Source organism: Bos taurus, chromosome 7, assembly GCF_002263795.3.
Source record: "Bos taurus isolate L1 Dominette 01449 registration number 42190680 breed Hereford chromosome 7, ARS-UCD2.0, whole genome shotgun sequence".
Classification (NCBI taxonomy): Eukaryota; Metazoa; Chordata; class Mammalia; order Artiodactyla; family Bovidae; genus Bos; species Bos taurus.
In genome coordinates, this window is record NC_037334.1 from 107,533,520 (window position 1) to 107,552,083 (window position 18,564).

General features: G+C 44.3%; 1 long non-coding RNA gene across 1 annotated transcript; it reads right to left on the reverse strand.

Moving 5' to 3' along the window:
• Positions 1 to 203: 203 nt before the first annotated feature.
• On the reverse strand, positions 204 to 17,558 carry LOC104969022 (uncharacterized). The gene is made up of 2 exons (XR_808079.4): positions 17,469 to 17,558; positions 204 to 476 (listed from the first exon to the last, which is right to left on the reverse strand). It is a non-coding gene; the product is annotated as an uncharacterized lncRNA (long non-coding RNA).
• Between the last annotated feature and the right edge of the window lie 1,006 nt (positions 17,559 to 18,564).

The window sequence follows — 18,564 nt, forward strand, 5'->3', positions numbered from 1 at the left end:
TCCCTTTGCTTCCCCTCCCTCATCCCAGGTCCATTCACCTTTGGCTCCATCTAGTTCATCTCCATTAATGTTGAGAAAAAGCACTAATTTATTAAATATGACAATTTATATTAAGAAGCTATCAGCCCTTTACACCTTATCTTCTCAAAGGTGTGGGTACCCTAACAGCGATAGTAAAGATGCTTGTTGTCCTAAAAGAGATCTCTAACTGAAGGTATTTTTAATGGGTAGCAAAATACAGTAAAAATTCTTTAGACCATTTATAGGGAATAAGTATTTGATGCAAGGGAAACAGGCAGTCCAGCTCTAGCCGTTCTTGATCTTCAGATCTTCTATTTTCATAGACAAGCTCACAGCAAAGGTCATATGAAATCCAGCGGCCAGGGAAACAAACAGGTCTCGGCAGCAGCCGGGATGTACTGGTGGATCTTGTACAAGTGGCAGGCTTCCCCAGTGGCTCAAGGTAAAGAACCGGCCTGCAATGCAGGAGGTACAGGAGACATGAGTTTGACCCCTGGGTCGGGAAGATCCCCTGCAGGAGGAAATGGCAACCCACTTCAGCACTGGAGAACCCCAGGGATGGAGGAGCCTGGCGGGCTAGTCCTTGAGGTCCCAAAGAGCTGGATGCCACTGAGCACACAAGCACTTGCATAAGTGGCATGTTTCGAAATCTGTACCCATCTGTTTTTTGAAGGGGACGATGATCATTGGGTGAATGACTAAGCTCTAGTAGTCATTTAAAACCATTTTGCTCATGTAAGTCAACTTATAGTGACAAAATGTGAGTAATGTGTTTTCCATTTTGCAAAAAGTAGGAGAATTTTTATGAAGTACTTTAATTACTTGGGCTTCCCTGGTAGTTCAGCTGGTAAAGAACCCCCTGCAATGCCGGAGACCCTGATTCGATTCCTGGGTCAGGAAGATTCCCTGGAGAAGGGATAGGCTACCCACTCCAGTATTCTTGGGCTTCCCTGGTGGCTCAAGGAAGCTCAAGAATCTGCCTGCAATGAGGGAGACCTGGGTCCAGTCCCTGGATTGGGAAGATTCCTTGGAGGAATGAAAGGCTACCCACTCCAGTATTCTTGTCTGGAGAATCCCCATGGACGGAGGAGCCTGGTGGGCTAAAAACCACGGGGTCACAAAGAGTCAGACAGAACTGAGTGACTAAGCACAGCACAGAACTTTATTTACTTAAAACAAAAGTAGATACTTCAATGTGGTGATTTAGATCATTTAAATTTGATGTTTCCTATTTTTATTAAGAAGAGTTGAAACAGTTAAAGCTCTACTGTTACAGTCTTTAACGTTATTTTTATTTTCACATTTCTTCACATCTCATGCAGTTTTTAAACACGGTGGAATTTATTGAAACTTACTACACATGTCTATTTTAAGTTATTGCAGTATTTTCTCCTGCAAATAATGGTGACAAAGACTCTTTGCTTGACCAAACTTTAGTCAGGCTCCTGAACCTTCTCCTAGGACCATCCATGAATTTCCCTGTAAAATCTAATTTTATCAAGAACCCTGCTAGTCACTTTAACCAGAGTCCTTCACCTAGATATTTGATCACCCAGGATAACTAATCAGGTTGCTAATCCCCTCCAAAAACCTCTGTGCTTAGTCAGTCAGTCATGTCCGACTCTTTGAGGCCTCATGAGCTGTAGCCCACCAGGCTCCTCTGTCCATGGGGATTCTCCAGGCAGGAATACTGGAGCGGGTTGCATGCCTTCCTCCAGGGGAATCTTCCCAACCCAGGTCTCCCGCATTGCAAGCAGATTCTTTACCATCTGAGCCACTAGGAAAGCCCAACACCCCCCACCATCCCCCAGAAGAGGTCTGTATACCCTGGCCTGTCTTCAGCAAAAATCTGGTTAGGTTAACTTTTTGCCAGAAATCTCCTGATCCCTGATTTTTTTTTTTTTTTTTTTCCTTAGTAATTTCCCATCCACTGATATCCCACCCTGCTCCTTGGCTATAAATTTCCATTTTTCCTACAATCCCTGGTGGCTCAGACAGTTAAGAATCCGCCTGCAATGCAGGAGACCTGGGTTTGATCTTGGCCAACCATTCTGACCCAGAGTCCTTCCTGGTGGTGAACACATTCCTCAGCCAAGATGGATGCCAGAGAGAAGGATTCTGGGAGGTGGTCAGACACGTGGAGTCTCCTTTTGATCTTTCCTGAACTCTTCCTATCGGTGGTGGCTTGTTAGTTCCCTGTTCTTACTAGGACCTCCCAATGTAAAATAACTCATGAAAATGGTTATTATGGTGCTTGGCCAGGGTAGGCAGTTTCAGTCAGTGTGTTTCTGCTAACAGTGTCTAGGGAAAGATTCTTATTATTCTCATTTTTGGGAGAAAACAATCAATAAAAATTTGTGTTCATCTTAGCATCTCTCCAGTCCCTACCCTTATGATTTACTATCACCAGTTAGAATTCAAGTTCTCATTTTCCTTTCTCTGAGTTAAGTTTCTAAGAACACTGTGAAGAAGTACCAAAGATATAAGTCAAAGGGTAGGCCAGCAAATTTTTATCATTTTACAGTCACTTTCCTCTGACAGGAACTAATGATTCACCCTGGCTGGGCCAAAATGTCACACACGATCTATACCATTGCCCAGATCCTTTAAATGAGCCTCAAATGTTGCAAGAGATCAGCTCTATCTTAGAAAAACATTTAAAATATGTTCCCTTCTTTGTACATTGGGTAGAAATCTTAAGACACAGAGCAAATTTTGAAGTTGGATATAACAAGATTTCCTCACTTATTAGAGGAGCCACTGATTGGGGGGTGGGGAGGAGTAAACAATTAGCTATGAAATGAGTGAGAATAAAAGTGCTGAGGTCAGCAGTAAGAGAACTCCTTTGAGAGGCCAGAAAAAAAAGGATCAGCTAATCCTGACGCCGGAGAAGGCGATGGCACCCCACTCCAGTACTCTTGCCTGGAAACTCCCATGGACAGAGGAGCCTGGTAGGCTTCAGTCCACGGGGTCGCTAAGAGTCAGATATGAGCGACTTCACTTTCACTTTTCACTTTCATGCATTGGAGAAGGAAATGGCAGTCCACTCCAGTGTTCTTGCCTGGAGAATCCCAGGGACGGGGGAGCCTGGTGGGCTGCCGTCTATGGGGTTGCACAGAGTCAGACACAACTGAAGCGACTTAGCAGCAGCAGCAGCAGCAATCCTGACACAGGAGGCAGGGAGGCCTTTTGGGACGGCGTCACAGAAGAGGGCAATGTCAGATGGTAAAGCGTCTGCCTACAATGCGGGAGACCTGGGTTCAATCCCTGGGTTGGCAAGATCCCCTGGAGAAGGAAATGGCAACCCACTTCAGTATTCTTGCCTGGAAAATCCCATGGACCGAGGAGCCTGGTGGGCTACAGTCCATGGGGTCACAAAGAGTGGGACAGGACTGAGCGACTTCTCTTTCACTTTCACAGAATAGGGCAGCTGAATGGGTTTTCAAGAATAAAAATGAGAATGCCAACAATTTACATTCATTAGTTAGGTACACTTAAATGCTGCTTGCTGGTGGTCTGAGGCTGGAAGGAAAGAAGATTTTGGAAAGGTAATTTGAATCCAGGTTATGTAAAGTATTCAGTTACACCTAGGGAAACCAACAATAGATATGCAAACCTTGGCAGGTCTTGACTGGTGGAAAAAAAAAAAAACAATGGGCAAAAATCACCTTCTCACCTTCTACCTTACATTCCTCTTTCTTCTCAACGTATTCATAGCACTTTCACGATCTCTCAGCTGTCTCCTACCCATGCCTGCCCCAGTCTTTCCAGTGAGTTTAGTTGCCCTTCAAAAATGCTGTTTTCCCCAGTAACAAAAGAGAAGAACTACACAATATTGCTACTGTATCAACCCCATTCCTTTACATAAGAGTAGGAAAAGGTTTTTTGGTTGTTTTGTGGTGGTAGTTGGAGGTGGTGTCAGAATTTCCAAGGGAGGTTTCAGTTACCTTTTAGAAAAATATTATTTTAACCCAAAACTCACTCAGGCTCCTTGTCTTCCAAAATTTTTGTTTATATTCCACGTTCAGTCAATAATTCAGGTAATGAGTACTTCCCCCATGACTCCAACAACAGGGCATGCATTTGCAAGTGGGCACACAAACTTTTTTTTTCTTTAACCCACATTTCTTTGGGGTGGTAAGAGTGCATTTTATCAGCTCAAAGTCAGCTTTTCAAATCCCTCAGGTGGAGATAGGATTCCTTAACATGTGAATGACTGCTATCTCTTATCTAAACCCTTCCTGCCAAACAATGAAAAAGTCGATTTAAATCCACTAATTCTTTAATAGAGCTTCCTCCAGGTCATTTAAAAAGACGCTAAGTAAGGTGGATTTTACCACCAATTCTTAAGACATCAACTCTTCACAATTCTCACTTATTTCCTCTATTTGCATTCTGTCTCCAGGCCAACTTTCGGTTTTGGACAAATCCCACCCATTTTCCTATCTTATTTCCATAGCGGATTGTTAGAAAAACTATGTCAGTATTTTCTGCTTCGAAGAGTTTCAATTAGGCATACTTCATATTGCAAAACACCACCTGCATATTGGTTTTCCAATTGGTAATCCTTAGACTCACAGAATCCACTAGCTCAGTTGCATAGGAAAGTGAGAGTTAAGGCAAATAACTTCTCTGGGAGTCAGTCATCTTAAACGTGAAAAAGGTCCACACCACAGACCCCTTTAATGACTAACAGACAATTATCAGGGGCCCTAATAATACAATGGATCTTCCCTGGTGGCTCAGATGGTAAAGCGTCTGCCTACAATGTGGGAGACCTAGGTTCAACCCCTGGGTCGAGAAGATCTCCTGGAGAAGGAAATGGCAACCCACTCCAGTATTCTTGCCTGGAGAACCCCATGGATGGAGGAACCTGGTGGGCTACAGTCCATGGGGTTGCAAAGAGTCGGACACGACTGAGCGACTAGCACACTGCAACTAGCTTCTGAGTGCCCACGGCTATAGCGGGTTTATGAAGTCTGGCCGACAGTGGTTCAGTTTCATCCGCAAATGTCTTCTGAGTTCCAAGGTGTTTTACTCACTTTTTTTTTTCTGCCCTAAATCTTTTCATTAATGAAGCAGGATAGTCCGTGTGTGCACACATGTGCTCTGTCAATGGAACTTGCAGTATTTTAAATATGAATCTCCCTTGGATGTAGTAACTCACACATTCATTTCAGGGGATCATGTATTCATTCAATCAACAAATACTCTTGAGCATCTACTCTGAGCTGCACTTCTAAAATACAGTATTGAATTAAACTGTCTTAAAGTTCCTGCTCTCAAGTGATTTATATTTTAGCAAATAAAAGTATGTTAAGGAAAGCCTCTTGGTGAGATAACATTCGAACAGGATGAAAAATGCAATGAGCAAGTAGGTTATGCTGATACCTGTGGGGGGGGGTGGGTGTGGAGCAGGGAGGTCCAGTGCAAAGACCCTGAGTTGGGCGTCCCACAACAGCAGTTCAGTTCGATCGCTCAGTCGTGTCTGACTCTTTGCCACCCCATGGATCGCAACACACCAGGCCTCCCTGTCCATCACCAACTCCCGGAGTTTACCCAAACTTATGTCCATTGAGTCAGTGATGCCATCCAACCATCTCATCCTCTGTCATCCCCTTCTCCTTCTTCTCGCAATCCCTCCCAGCAACTTTTAGCAGAGAGCCAGAGTGACTGAAGGCAGAGTGTAGCAGAAATAGGGAAGCACAATATCAAGAATGACCTTCTTGACCATGATAATGAACTTAGACTTCATTCTGAAGGATATAGAAAACCACTAGATGGAATTCTATTTCAAACCATGCTTTTCTGGTCTTTTAAAAACAATGTGCAAAGTCAACTCAGTCTGCACACTACTTTATGTTGACCCTGGAGCATACTCTTAGTTGTATGAAAATTATCTTATGCAGAGAAGAAAAACATATGTACAGGACCAGATAGTAAATATTTTTGACATTTCTGTCTATACAGTTTTTGTTGCAACTAAAAGTAGCCGTGGCTTCGTGGGCGCAGGAGGGCCTAGAGGAGCTATCCCACGTTGAAGGTCAGGAAGGGTGGTGGTGAGGAGATACCCCTCGTCCAAGGTAAGGAGCAATGGCTGCGCTTTGCTGGAGCAGCTGTGAAGAGATATCCCACGCCCAAGGTAAGAGAAACCCAAGTAAGACGGTAGGTGTTGCAAGAGGGCGTCAGAGGGCAAACACACTGAAACCATACTCACAGAAAACTAGTCAATCTAATCACACTAGGACCACAGCCTTGTCTAACTCAATGAAACTAAGCCATGCCCATGGGGCAACCCAAGACGGGCGGGTCATGGTGGAGAGATTGACAGAATGTGGTCCACTGGAGAAGGGAATGGCAAACCACTTCAGTATTCTTGCCTTGAGAACCCCATGAACAGTATGAAAAGGGAATACTGAAAGAGAAACTCCCCAGGTCAGTAGGTGCCCAATATGCTACTGGAGATCAGTGGAGAAATAACTCCAGAAAGAATGAAGGGATGGAGCCAAAGCAAAAAGAATACCCAGCTGTGGATGTGACTGGTGATAGAAGCAAGGTCCGATGCTATAAAGAGCAATATTGCATAGGAACCTGGAATGTCAGGTCCATGAATCAAGGCAAATTGGAAGTGGTCAAACAGGAGATGGCAAGAGTGAATGTCGACATTCTAGGAATCAGCGAACTGAAATGGACTGGAATGGGTGAATTTAACTCAGATGCCATTATATCTACTACTGTGGGCAGGAATCCCTCAGAAGAAATGGAGTAGCCATCATGCTCAACAAAAGAGTCTGAAATGCAGTACTTGGATGCGATCTCAAAAACAACAGAATGATCTCTGTTCGTTTCCAAGGCAACCCATTCAGTATCACAGTAATCCAAGTCTATGCCCCAACCAGTAATGCTGAAAGAGCTGAAGTTGAATGGTTCTATGAAGACCTACAAGACCTTTTAGAACTAACACCCCAAAAAGATGTCCTTTTCATTATAGGGGACTGGAATGCAGAAGTAGGAAGTCAAGAAACACCTGGAGTAACAGGCAAATTTGGCCTTGGAATACGGAATGAAGCAGGGCAAAGACTAATAGAGTTTTGCCAAGAAAATGCACTGGTCATAACAAACACCCTCTTCCAACAACACAAGAGAAGACTCTATACATGGACATCACCAGATGGTCAACACTGAAATCAAATTAATTATATTCTTTGCAGCCAAAGATGGAGAAGCTCTATACAGTCAGCAAAAACAAGACCAGGAGCTGACTGTGGCTCAGACCATGAACTCCTTAGTGCCAAATTCAGATTTAAACTGAAGAAAGTAGGGAAAACCACTAGACCATTCAGGTATGACCTAAATCAAATCCCTTATGATTATACAGTGGAAGTGAGAAATAGATTTAAGGGCCTAGATCTGATAGATAGAGTGCCTGGTGAACTATGGAATGAGGTTCATGACATTGTACAGGAGACAGGGATCAAGACCATTCCCATAGAAAAGAAATGCAAAAAAGCAAAATGGCTGTCTGGGGAGGCCTTACAAATAGCTGTGAAAAGAAGAGAAGTGAAAAGCAAAGGAGAAAAGGAAAGATATAAGCATCTGAATGCAGAGTTCCAAAAAATAGCAAGAAGAGATAAGAAAGCCTTCTTCAGCGATCAATGCAAAGAAATAGAGGAAAACAACAGAATGGGAAAGACTAGAGATCTCTTCAAGAAAATCAGAGATACCAAAGGAACATTTCATGCAAAGATGAGCTCGATAAAGGACAGAAATGGTATGGACCTAACAGAAGCAGAAGATATTAAGAAAAGATGGCAAGAATACACAGAAGAACTGTACAAAAAAGATCTTCACGACCCAGATAATCACGATGGTGTGATCACTGACCTAGAGCCTGACATCCTGGAATGTGAAGTCAAGTGGGCCTTAGAAAGCATCACTACAAACAAAGCTAGTGGAGGTGATGGAATTCCAGTTGAGCTATTCCAAATCCTGAAAGATGATGCTGTGAAAGTGCTGCACTCAATATGCCAGCAAATTTGGAAAACTCAGCAGTGGCCACAGGACTGGAAAATGTCAGTTTTCATTCCAATCCCAAAGAAAGGCAATGCCAAAGAATGCTCAAACTACCGCACAATTGCACTCATCTCACATGCTAGTAAAGTAAGGCTCAAAATTCTCCAAGCCAGGCTTCAGCAATATGTGAACCGTGAACTTCCTGATGTTCAAGCTGGTTTTAGAAAAGGCAGAGGCACCAGAGATCAAATTGCCAACATCCGCTGGATCATAGAAAAAGCAAGAGAGTTCCAGAAAAACATCTATTTCCGCTTTATTGACTATGCCAAAGCCTTTGACTGTGTGGATCACAATAAACTGTGGAAAAATTCTTCAAGAGATGGGAATACCAGACCACCTGATCTGCCTCTTGAGAAATCTGTATGCATGTCAGAAAGCAATAGTTAGACTGGCCATGGAACAACAGACTGATTCCAAATAGGGAAAGGAGTACATCAAGGCTGTATATTGTCGCCCTGTTTATTTAACTTATATGCAGAGTACATCATGAGAAACGCTGGACTGGAAGAAACACAAACTGGAATCGAGATTGCCGGGAGAAATATCAATAACCTCAGATATGTAGATGACACCACCCTTATGGCAGAAAGTGAAGAGGAACTCAAAAGCCTCTTGATGTAAGTGAAAGTGGAGAGTGAAAAAGTTGGCTTAAAGCTCAACATTCAGAAAACAAAGATCATGGCATCCGGTCCCACCACTTCATGGGAAATAGATGGGGAAACAGTGGAAACAGTGTCAGACTTTATTTTTCTGGGCTCCAAAATCATTACAGATGGTGACTGCAGCCATGAAATTAAAAGATGCTTACCCCTTGGAAGGAAAGTTATGACCAACCTAGATAGCATATTCAAAAGCAGAGACATTACTTTGCCAACAAAGGTTCGTCTAGTCAAGGCTATGATTTTTCCTGTGGTCATGTATGGTTGTGAGAGTTGGACTGTGAAGAAGGCTGAGTGCTGAAGAATTGATGTTTTTGAACTGTGGTGTTGGAGAAGACTCTTGAGAGTCCCTTGGACTGCAAGGAGATCCAACCAGTCCATTCTGAAGGAGATCAGCCCTGGGATTTCTTTGGAAGGAATGATGCTAAAGCTGAAACTCCAGTACTTTGGCCATCTCATGCGAAGAGTTGACTCATTGGAAAAGACTCTGATGCTGGGAGGGATTGGGGGCAGGAGGAGAAGGGGACGACAGAGAATGAGATGGCTGGATGGCATCACTGACTCAATGGACGTGAGTCTCAGTGAACTCCGGGAGTTGGTGATGGACAGGGAGGCCTCGCATGCTGGGATTCATGGGGTCACAAAGAGTCGGACACGACTGAGCGACTGATCGACTGATCTGATCTGACTCAACCTTGTCACTGCAAGGAACTATATACCCATCACTATAAGCAACCTGTGGCTAAAAGATTGTACACATGTTCCAATAAAATTTTATTTATGGACATTGATATTTGAATTTCATGTAGTTTTTCTTCTAAAAAAACATTACTTTTCTCTGATTTTTTTTCAACAGTTTAAAAATGTAGAAACCATTCTTAGCTTAGGGGCCATACAAAACATGTATTGGATCCAATTTGGTGCACAGTTTATAATTTGCCAAACTTTATCTAAACTGTAACTACTGTTGACTAAAAAAGATGCACAACTTGAGAGTTGTGAATTAAGTTTTATTTGGGGCAAAATGAGGACTGCATTTTGCAATTACTTAGATACAATCTCAAAACTGAGAGAATGACCTCTGTTTGTTTCCAAGGCAAACCATTCAATAGCATGGTAACCCACGTCTAGGCCCCGACCAGTAATGCTGAAGAAGCTGAACAGTTCTATGAAGACCTACAAGACCTTCCAGAACTAACACCCCAAAAAGATGTCCTTTTCATTATAGGGGACTGGAATGCAAAAGTAGGACATCAAGAGATACCTGGAGTAACAGGCAAGTTTTGCCTTGGTGTACAAAACGAAGCAGGTCAAAGGCTAACAGAGTTTTGCCAAGAGAACACACTGGTCATAGCAAACACCCTCTTCCAACAACACAGAGAAGACTTTACACATGGACATCACCAGATGGTCAACACGAAAATCAGATTGATTATATTCTTTGCAGCCAAAGATGGAGAAGCTCTATACAGTCAGCAAAAATAAGACTTGGAGCTGATTGTGGCTCAGATCATGAACTCCTTATTGCCAAATTCAGACTTAAATTGAAGAAAGTAGGAAAACCACCAGACCATTAAGGTATGACCTCAATCAAATCCCTTAAAATTACACAGTGGAAGTGAGAAATAGATTCAAAGGATTAGATCTGATAGACAGAGTGCCTGAAGAACTATGTTCATGACATTGTACAGGAGACAGGTATCAAGACCACCCCCAAGAAAAAGAAATGCAAAAAGGCAAAACAGTTGTCTGAGATGGCCTTACAAATAGCTGAGAAAAGAAGAGAAGTGAAAGGCAAAGGAGAAAAGGAAAGATATACCCATATGAATGCAGAGTTCCAAATAATAGCAAGGAGAGATAAGAAAGCATTCCTCAGCGATTAATGCAAAGAAATAGAGGAAAATAATAGAATGGGAAAAACTAGAGATCTCTTCAAGAAAATTAGAGATACCAAGGGAATATTTCATACAAAGACAGGCACAATAAAGGATAGAAATAGTATGGTCCTAACAGAAGCAGAAGATATTAAGAAGAGGTGGCAGAAACACACAGAACTACACAAAAAAAGATCTTCATGACCCAGATAATCACAGTGGTGTGATCACTCACCTAGAACCAGACATCCTGGAATGCAAAGTCTCGTGGGCCTTAGGAAGCATCACTATGAACAAGCTAGTGGAGGTGATGGAATTCCAGTTGAGCTGTTTCAAATCCTGAAAGATGATGCTGCAAAAGTGCTGCACTCAATATGCCAGCAAATCTGGAAAACTCAGTATGGTCACAGGACTGGAAAAGGTCAGTTTTCATTCCAATCCCAAAGAAAGGCAATGCCAAAGAATGGTCAAACTACCACATAAGTGCACTCATCTCACATGCTAGTAAAGTAATGCTCAAAATTCTCCAAGCCAGGCTTTAACAGTATGTGAACCATGAACCTCCAGATGTTCCAGCTAGATTTAGGAAAGGCAGAGGAACCAGAGATAAATTTGCCAACATCTGTTGTATCATCAACAAAAGCAAAAGAGTTCCAAAGAAACATCTATTTCTGCTTTATTGACTATGCCAAAGCCTTTGACTGTGTGGATCACAACAAACTGTGGAAGATTCTTCAAGAGTTGGTAATACCAGACCACCTGACCTGCTCCTGAGAAATCTGTATGCAGGTCACCAAGCAACAGTGAGAACTGGACATGGAGCAACAGACTGGTTCCAAACAGGAAAAGGAGTACGTCAAGGCTGTATATTGTCACCCTGCTTATTTAACTTAGACGCAGAGTACATCATGCGAAATGCTGGGCTGGATGAAGCACAAGCTGGAATCAAGATTGCTGGGAGAAATATCAATAACCTGAGATATTAGATGACACCACCCTTATGGCAGAAAGTGAAGAATAACTAAAGAGCCTCTTGATGAAAGTGAAAGAGGAGAGTGCAAAAGTAGGCTTAAAACTCAACATTCAGAAAATTAAGATCATGGTGTCTGGTCCCATCACTTCATGGTAGATAGATGGGGAAACAATGGAAACAGTAACAGACTTTATTTTGGGGGGGCTCTAAAATCACTGCAGATGGTGACTGCACCCGTGAAATTAAAAGAGGCTTGCTCCTTGGAAGTAAAGCTATGATCAACCTAGATAGCATATTAAAAAGCAGAGGTATTACTTTGCCAACAAAGGTCCATCTAGTCAAAGCTATGGTTTTTCCAGTAGCCATGTATGGATGTGACTTCAGTTCAGTTTAGTTTTTCAGTCATGTCCAATTCTTTGCGACCCCATGGACTACAGCACGCCAGGCCTCCCTGTCCATCACCATTCCTGGAGTTTACTCAAATTCATGTCCATTGAGTCGGTGATGCCATCCAACCATCTCATCCTCTGTTGTCCCCTTCTCCTCCTGCCTTCAATCTTTCCCAGCATCAGGGTATTTTCTAAGGAGTTAGTTCTTTGCATCAGGTGGCCAAAGTATTGGAGTTTCAGCTTCAGCATTAGTCCTTCCAATGAATATTCAGGACTGATTTCATTTAGGATGGACTGGTTGAATCTCCTTGGAGTCCAAGTGACTCTCAAGAGTCTTCTCCAACACCACAGTTCAAAAGCATCAATTCTTTAGTGCTCAGCTCTCTTTATGGTCCAGCTCTGCCTGGGAAGCAGCACCAGATAGCTCTGAGAGACTGCTCCAAAGATGTAGTGGAGGAAGGTCAATATATAAGCTTTCAGTGAAGGGGGACTTCAATGCAATCAAGTGTTTACTTTATCAGAGGTTTTCTGCTAGTCATGAAAAGACATCATGAGGATCTGATGTCATCATGAAGGGATTTAGTGCCTTTCTAGATAAGAGGAGATGCAAGGATTAGGATCATAAAATCTGTTCCTGAAAATTTCCAACTATCTAACAACCTGTCCCACCAGATTCCATGGAGCACAGAGTGCCTCAGTCCATCCTGAACTCCCTCAGGGGATGTTGAAAGTCAATAGCTTCGGCAGCACAGGGCTCAGTCTCCATGGCGGCAGATGGCAGATGCCCTTGTTGTTCAGCTGCTGGCAATGCTTTTGGCATGTGCCAATTTGTAGTTGACATTACTACAAAGCTGCTCAGTTGTGTCCAACTCTTTGTGATCCCTGAAGCCCACCAGGCTCCTCTATCCATGGAATTCTCCAGGCAAGAATACTGGAGTGAGTAGCCATCCCCTTCTCCAGGGGATCTTCCCAACCCAGGGATCGAACCCGCATTTTCTGTATTGCAGGCATACTCTTCACCATCTGAGCAATCAGGAAAGCCCAACTACTAAAAAGTTAGGTTTTCATTTCTAGGCTACTTAAAGAAGAAATGAGGACTTGTGGCAGAAGGAAAAAAAAAATCAATCCCATTTGAAACGTCTCAAGTAATGCGTTATTTTATATATTGAAGACAAACATGCAACATTGTAAATCGACCGTGTGTGTCTGTCAGTCGCTCAGTCGTGTCTGACTCTATGACCCCATGGACTGTAGCCCACCAGGCTCCTCTGTCCATGGAATTCTCCAGGCAAGAGTCCTGGAGTGGGTTGCCATTTCCTTCTCCACAGGATCTTCCTGACCCAGGAAGATTGAACCCGGGTCTCCTGCATTGCAGGCAAATTCTGACTCTTTGCGACCCCATGAATCGCAGCACGCCAGGCCTCCCTGTCCATCACCAACTCCTGGAGTTCACTCAGACTCACGTCCATCGAATCAGTGATGCCATCCAGCCATCTCATCCTCTGTCGTCCCCTTCTTCTCTTGCCCTCAATCCCTCCCAGCATCAGAGTCTTTTCCAATGAGTCAACTCTTCATATCAGGTGGCCAAAGTACTGGAGTTTCAGCTTTAGCATCATTCCTTCCAAAGAAATCCCAGGGCTGATCTCCTTGCAGTCCAAGGGACTCTCAAGAGTCTTCTCCAACACCACAGTTCAAAAGCATCAATTCTTCAGCGCTCAGCCTTCCTCACAGTCCAACTCTCACATCCATACATGACCACAGGAAAAACCATAGCCTTGACTAGACGAAACTTTGTTGGCAAAGTAATGTCTCTGCTTTTGAATACGCTATCTAGGTTGGTCATAACTTTCCTTCCAAGGGGTAAGCATCTTTTAATTTCATGGCTGCAGTCACCACCTTCCAAAATATGTTTTACAATTAGCTCCATGATATCCAGTTTCTTTTAACAGGATGAATGATTTTAATTCATTAATATAAAGTCTGAAATAGAATTATGGTTTAAAGGATAACAATAGGCATTCACAGCCACGATGATACCTGAAAACTTTCCAAAGTGTGCACTTACACGAATAGTTGTAAGTGATGTCACCATTTCTGTGTACTTTTCCCTAAAATTGATCTGCGTGAAATGCCTCACTCCCCAGTGGTATGAGATGATGGCATACCTGTCTTCCAACCCTATTTCAGATCTCACCACAGTGCTTGGCTCATACCTCTGAGAGCAAAACAAGTAAGTATCAAAGCTTTTGTTCAAGTAACCCTTTTGCAATGATTAAACAAAGCATAGGTATCTTACATACATTTCTATTAAAAGTGAAGTTTAGCCTGAGAAATAGGGTGTTAGGCCCATGTTGGAACATTAAATTCACAACAGGGTAAAAAGCATGGATAATGATGCTTATTCCTTTAAATATAAATCGAATGGTTTGTGAGGCTACCAAAACGATTATGTATACACTGGATAACACTCACAGATAAAGTGCAATATCACTTCTTTAGGTGAGCTATGCTTATTCAGCAAGCTGCATATATGCTAAGTCACTTCAGCCATGTCTGACTCTTTGCGACCCTATGCTTTGCCAGGCTTTGCCAGGCTTGGCAGCTTGGCAGGCTTCTCTGTCCATGGAATTCTCTAGGCAAGAATACTGGAGGGGGTTGCCAGGCCCTCCTCCAGTTGGGGAGCTTCCTGACCACAACCCAGGGATTGAACTTGTGTCTCTCAAATATCTTGCATTGGCAGGTGGGTTCTTAACCACTAGTGCCACCTGGGAAGCCCATTCAGCAGAGTAGTCAAGACCTATTTCATCAAAATGTATTTTAAAATATTGATTCCACTTATAATCAGTCATTCTAGTTCAAATTATAAGATATTTAATATTTTGGACGATCTATTAATAAGAAGGCTTTCCAGGTGGCACAAAAGTAAAGAATCCACTTGCGAATGCAGGAGTCACAGGAGACGTGGGTTCAATCCCTGAGTCGGGAAGATCCCCTGGAGCAGGAAACAGCAACATGCTCTAGTATTCCTGCCTGGGGAATTCCGTGGACAGTAAAGCCTGGCGGGCTACAGTCCATAAGGATACAAAGAGTCAGACACAATTGAGCAAGTATACATGAGCACGATTAACAAGAAACAAACTTATTCAAATGTATGATAAAATTTTAGTGATTTTAAAATGAGCAGTAGGCAGCCATCAAAAAGAATGAAATAATGCCATTCACGTTATTATTATTATTATTCACATTAATATTACGCGACATGGATAGGCCTAGAGATTGTCATACTGAGTGCAGTAAGTCAGAGAAGGAGAAATATCATATGACATCCCTTACACGTGGAATCTAAAAAGAAATGATACAAATGAAGTTATTTACTCTATTTACATAGAGAACAAACCTCTGGTTGCCCGGGGAAGGATGAAGGTAAGGGATGGTTAGAGAGTTTGGGGTGCACAGGTACACACTGCTGCTGCTGCTAAGTCACTTCAGTCGTGTCCGACTCTGTGTGACCCCATAGACGGCAGCCCACCAGGCTCCTCTGTCCCTGGGATTCTCCAGGCAAGAACACTGGAGTGGGTTGCCATTTCCTTCTCCAATGCATCAAAGTGAAAAGTGAAAGCGAAGTCGCTCAGTCGGGTCCAACCCTCAGCGACCCCACGGACTGCAGCCTTCCAGGCTCCTCCGTCCATGGGATTTTCCAGGCAAGAGTACTGGAGTGAGGTGCCATACACACTGCTATATTTAAAATGGACAAGCGACAAGGACCTGCTGAACAGCAACAGGGAGCTCTGCTCAGTGTTGTGTGGCAGCCTGGATGAGACAGGGGTCTGAAGAAGAATGGACACATGTGTATATATATGTGTGTGGCTGAGTCCCTTCTCTGTTCACCTAAAACTATCACATTTTTAATCTGCTACACTTAAATACAAAGTTCTTTTTTTTTTAATGAGCAGTAGGGTACACAGATTTTCTTATTGTAAACTATAAGTGAACAAAAATGAAGACAACTGCCCTAGAGAATGGAGAGAGGCACTTGGGTCCCTCTCCAAGAAACCAAGAGGACAGGGGAAGGTGGGAGACCTTGGGAAATTTGGGAGCAGCACAGAAAGGGTGCTGAGGAATCCACACACACACACACACACACACTTCACAATTTTCCCGAAGAACAGCGCTGGCGCTGCCTACAAAACCTACCCCCTTTCCCCTCCCCTCTATTTGTGAGTAGGGAAGAGGAAGGAGCTTTACTGGAGCTTCAGAGGGCAAAGAAAAGTCGAGGAGTAGACACTCTGAGTGATTCCAGTGGGACATGGGTCTTCAACTGATGGTACCTGGCCCTGGGATGATTTAAGGCAGGTGAATAATGGTTTGATATGTGAGAATAAGACAAATACGTGGTTGGGTTTATAAATCTGGGACTGGCTGCCTTGTCTGTGAAGGATGTGCTTCCTGCGCAGTTTTTGCCATCTCTAAGAACTGGCTATCCCTGGGAGTGGCAGTCTCTCCCCAGATAGCTTCATAACCTGTCTGCTAAGTCGCTTCGGTCATGTCCAACTCTGTGCGACCCCAGAGACGGCAGCCCACCAGGCTCCCCTGTCCCTGGGATTCTCCAAGCAAGAAAACCAGAGTGGGTTGCCATTTCCTTCTCCAATGCATGAAAGTGAAAAGTGAAAGTGAAGTCGCTCAATCATGTCCGACCCTCAGCGACCCCATGGACTGCAGCCTACCAGGCTCCTCTGCCCATGGATTTTCCAGGCAAGAGTACTGGAGTGGGCTGCCATTGCCTTCTCCAACCTAGACAGCTTATTAAAAGCAGAGATATTACTTTGCCAACAAAGGACTGTATAGTCAAAGCTATGGTTTTTCCAGTAGTCATGTAAGGATGTGAGAGTTGGACCATAAAGAAAGCTAAGCACTGAAGAATCGATACTTTTGAACTGTGGTGTTGGAGAAGATTCTTGAGGGTCCCTTGGACTGCAAGGAGATCCAACCAGTCCTTCCTAAAGGAGATCAGTCCTGAGTGTTCATTGGGAGGACTGATGTTGAAGCTGAAACTCTAATACTTTGGCCCCCTGATGCGAAGAACTGACTCATTGGAAAAGGCTCTGATGTTGGGAAAGATTGAAGGCAGGAGCAGAAGGGGACGACAGAGGACGAGCTGGTTGGATGGCATCATCCGGGAGTTGGTGATGGACAGGGAGGCCTGGCCGTGCTGCAGTCCATGAGGTAGCAAAGAGTCCTATACACAGAGCGACTGAACTGACAGGAACTGGACAAGGGCTGTCGCGGTCTCTTGAGAAAGGGAAGTCGCTCAGTCGTGTCTGACTCTTTGCGACCGCATGGACTGCAGCCTACCAGGCTCCTCTGTCCATGGGATTTTCCAGGCAATAGTACTGGAGTGGATTGCCATTTCCTTCTCCAGGGGATCTTCCCGACCCAGGGATCGAACCCGGGTCTCCCGCATTGTAGACAGACGCTTTACCGTCTGAACCGCCAGGGAAGTCTTGAGGGCTGGCGTCAAAGTCTTCGGAAGGCCGCTCCCGCCCCCTGGCTGTCACCTCTGAAGTGCAGCGGGCACGCGGTGCCGGGCCTGGGGCCCGCCGTGCTGTTAGTCAGAATCGCCAGCTGTCGGGAATAGGCGGGAGCTGGGTCGGAAAGGATGCGCACAAGTCGAACCCGTGGGTCTTCTGCGTCTGTCACTGAGCCTCTCGCCACAGCGACCTTCGGGGAGGTGCGCCTGCAGCTTCACTTCCGGGTCATCTCTCACCCGGAACTAGATTTCCTTCCTGCAGACCTTCAGGGAGCTTTGGGGTGTGCGTTTCCGCTAAGGATCACCAGAGGGCAGGAGAGGGCTCTGGTCAGACAAGCGTGAGGCCAAAGCCGCGTCACAGGGAAGCCCTGCGGTCTCAGCGGGCTCTCCTCACAGGTGCGGTGTCGGCTGCAGCGAGGCCGGCTGCGCATCCGAGGGCGTTTGGGGAGTCTCTATGAGGCATTTTCTTGTCGCCTCAGTGAGAGTCGCTCAGTCGTGTTGACTGTTTGAGATCCCATGGACTCTCCAGGCCAGAATACTGGAGTGGGAAGTCATTCCCTTCTCCAGGGGATCTTCCTGACCCAGGGATGGAACTGAGGTCTCCTGCATTGCAGGCGGATTCTTTACCAGCTGAGCAATGAGGGAAGCCCCCTCAGGGTTGTGCCAAATTGTGGCAGCCAGTACTGAACATCATCTGGACTGTCATGTAGACTCCACCATCCTTGCTGGCTGGGCCAGGGCAGCTGCAGAGTTTTGTTTGCATGAGCCAGGTCTTACTTGACATGGTGAGGAAAACACGCTAGAATATAATGATCAGGTGTGGTCAGAAAATCTTCCTAAAGCAATGTTTTATCACTTCTACCTGGAACGAAATTCTTGCCCCAACTGGAAGCTCCCTGAAAACAGGCACTTCGAATCCTTTATCAACTAAGCATGACTACTCTTTTTCAAAACAAAAAGAAATCCTCTATCTGAGAAACAAAGCATGAGTTGCATAATTTGTAAATGGAAGGTTGAGCTTTATTATCTACCTTGTAAAGAGATTTAT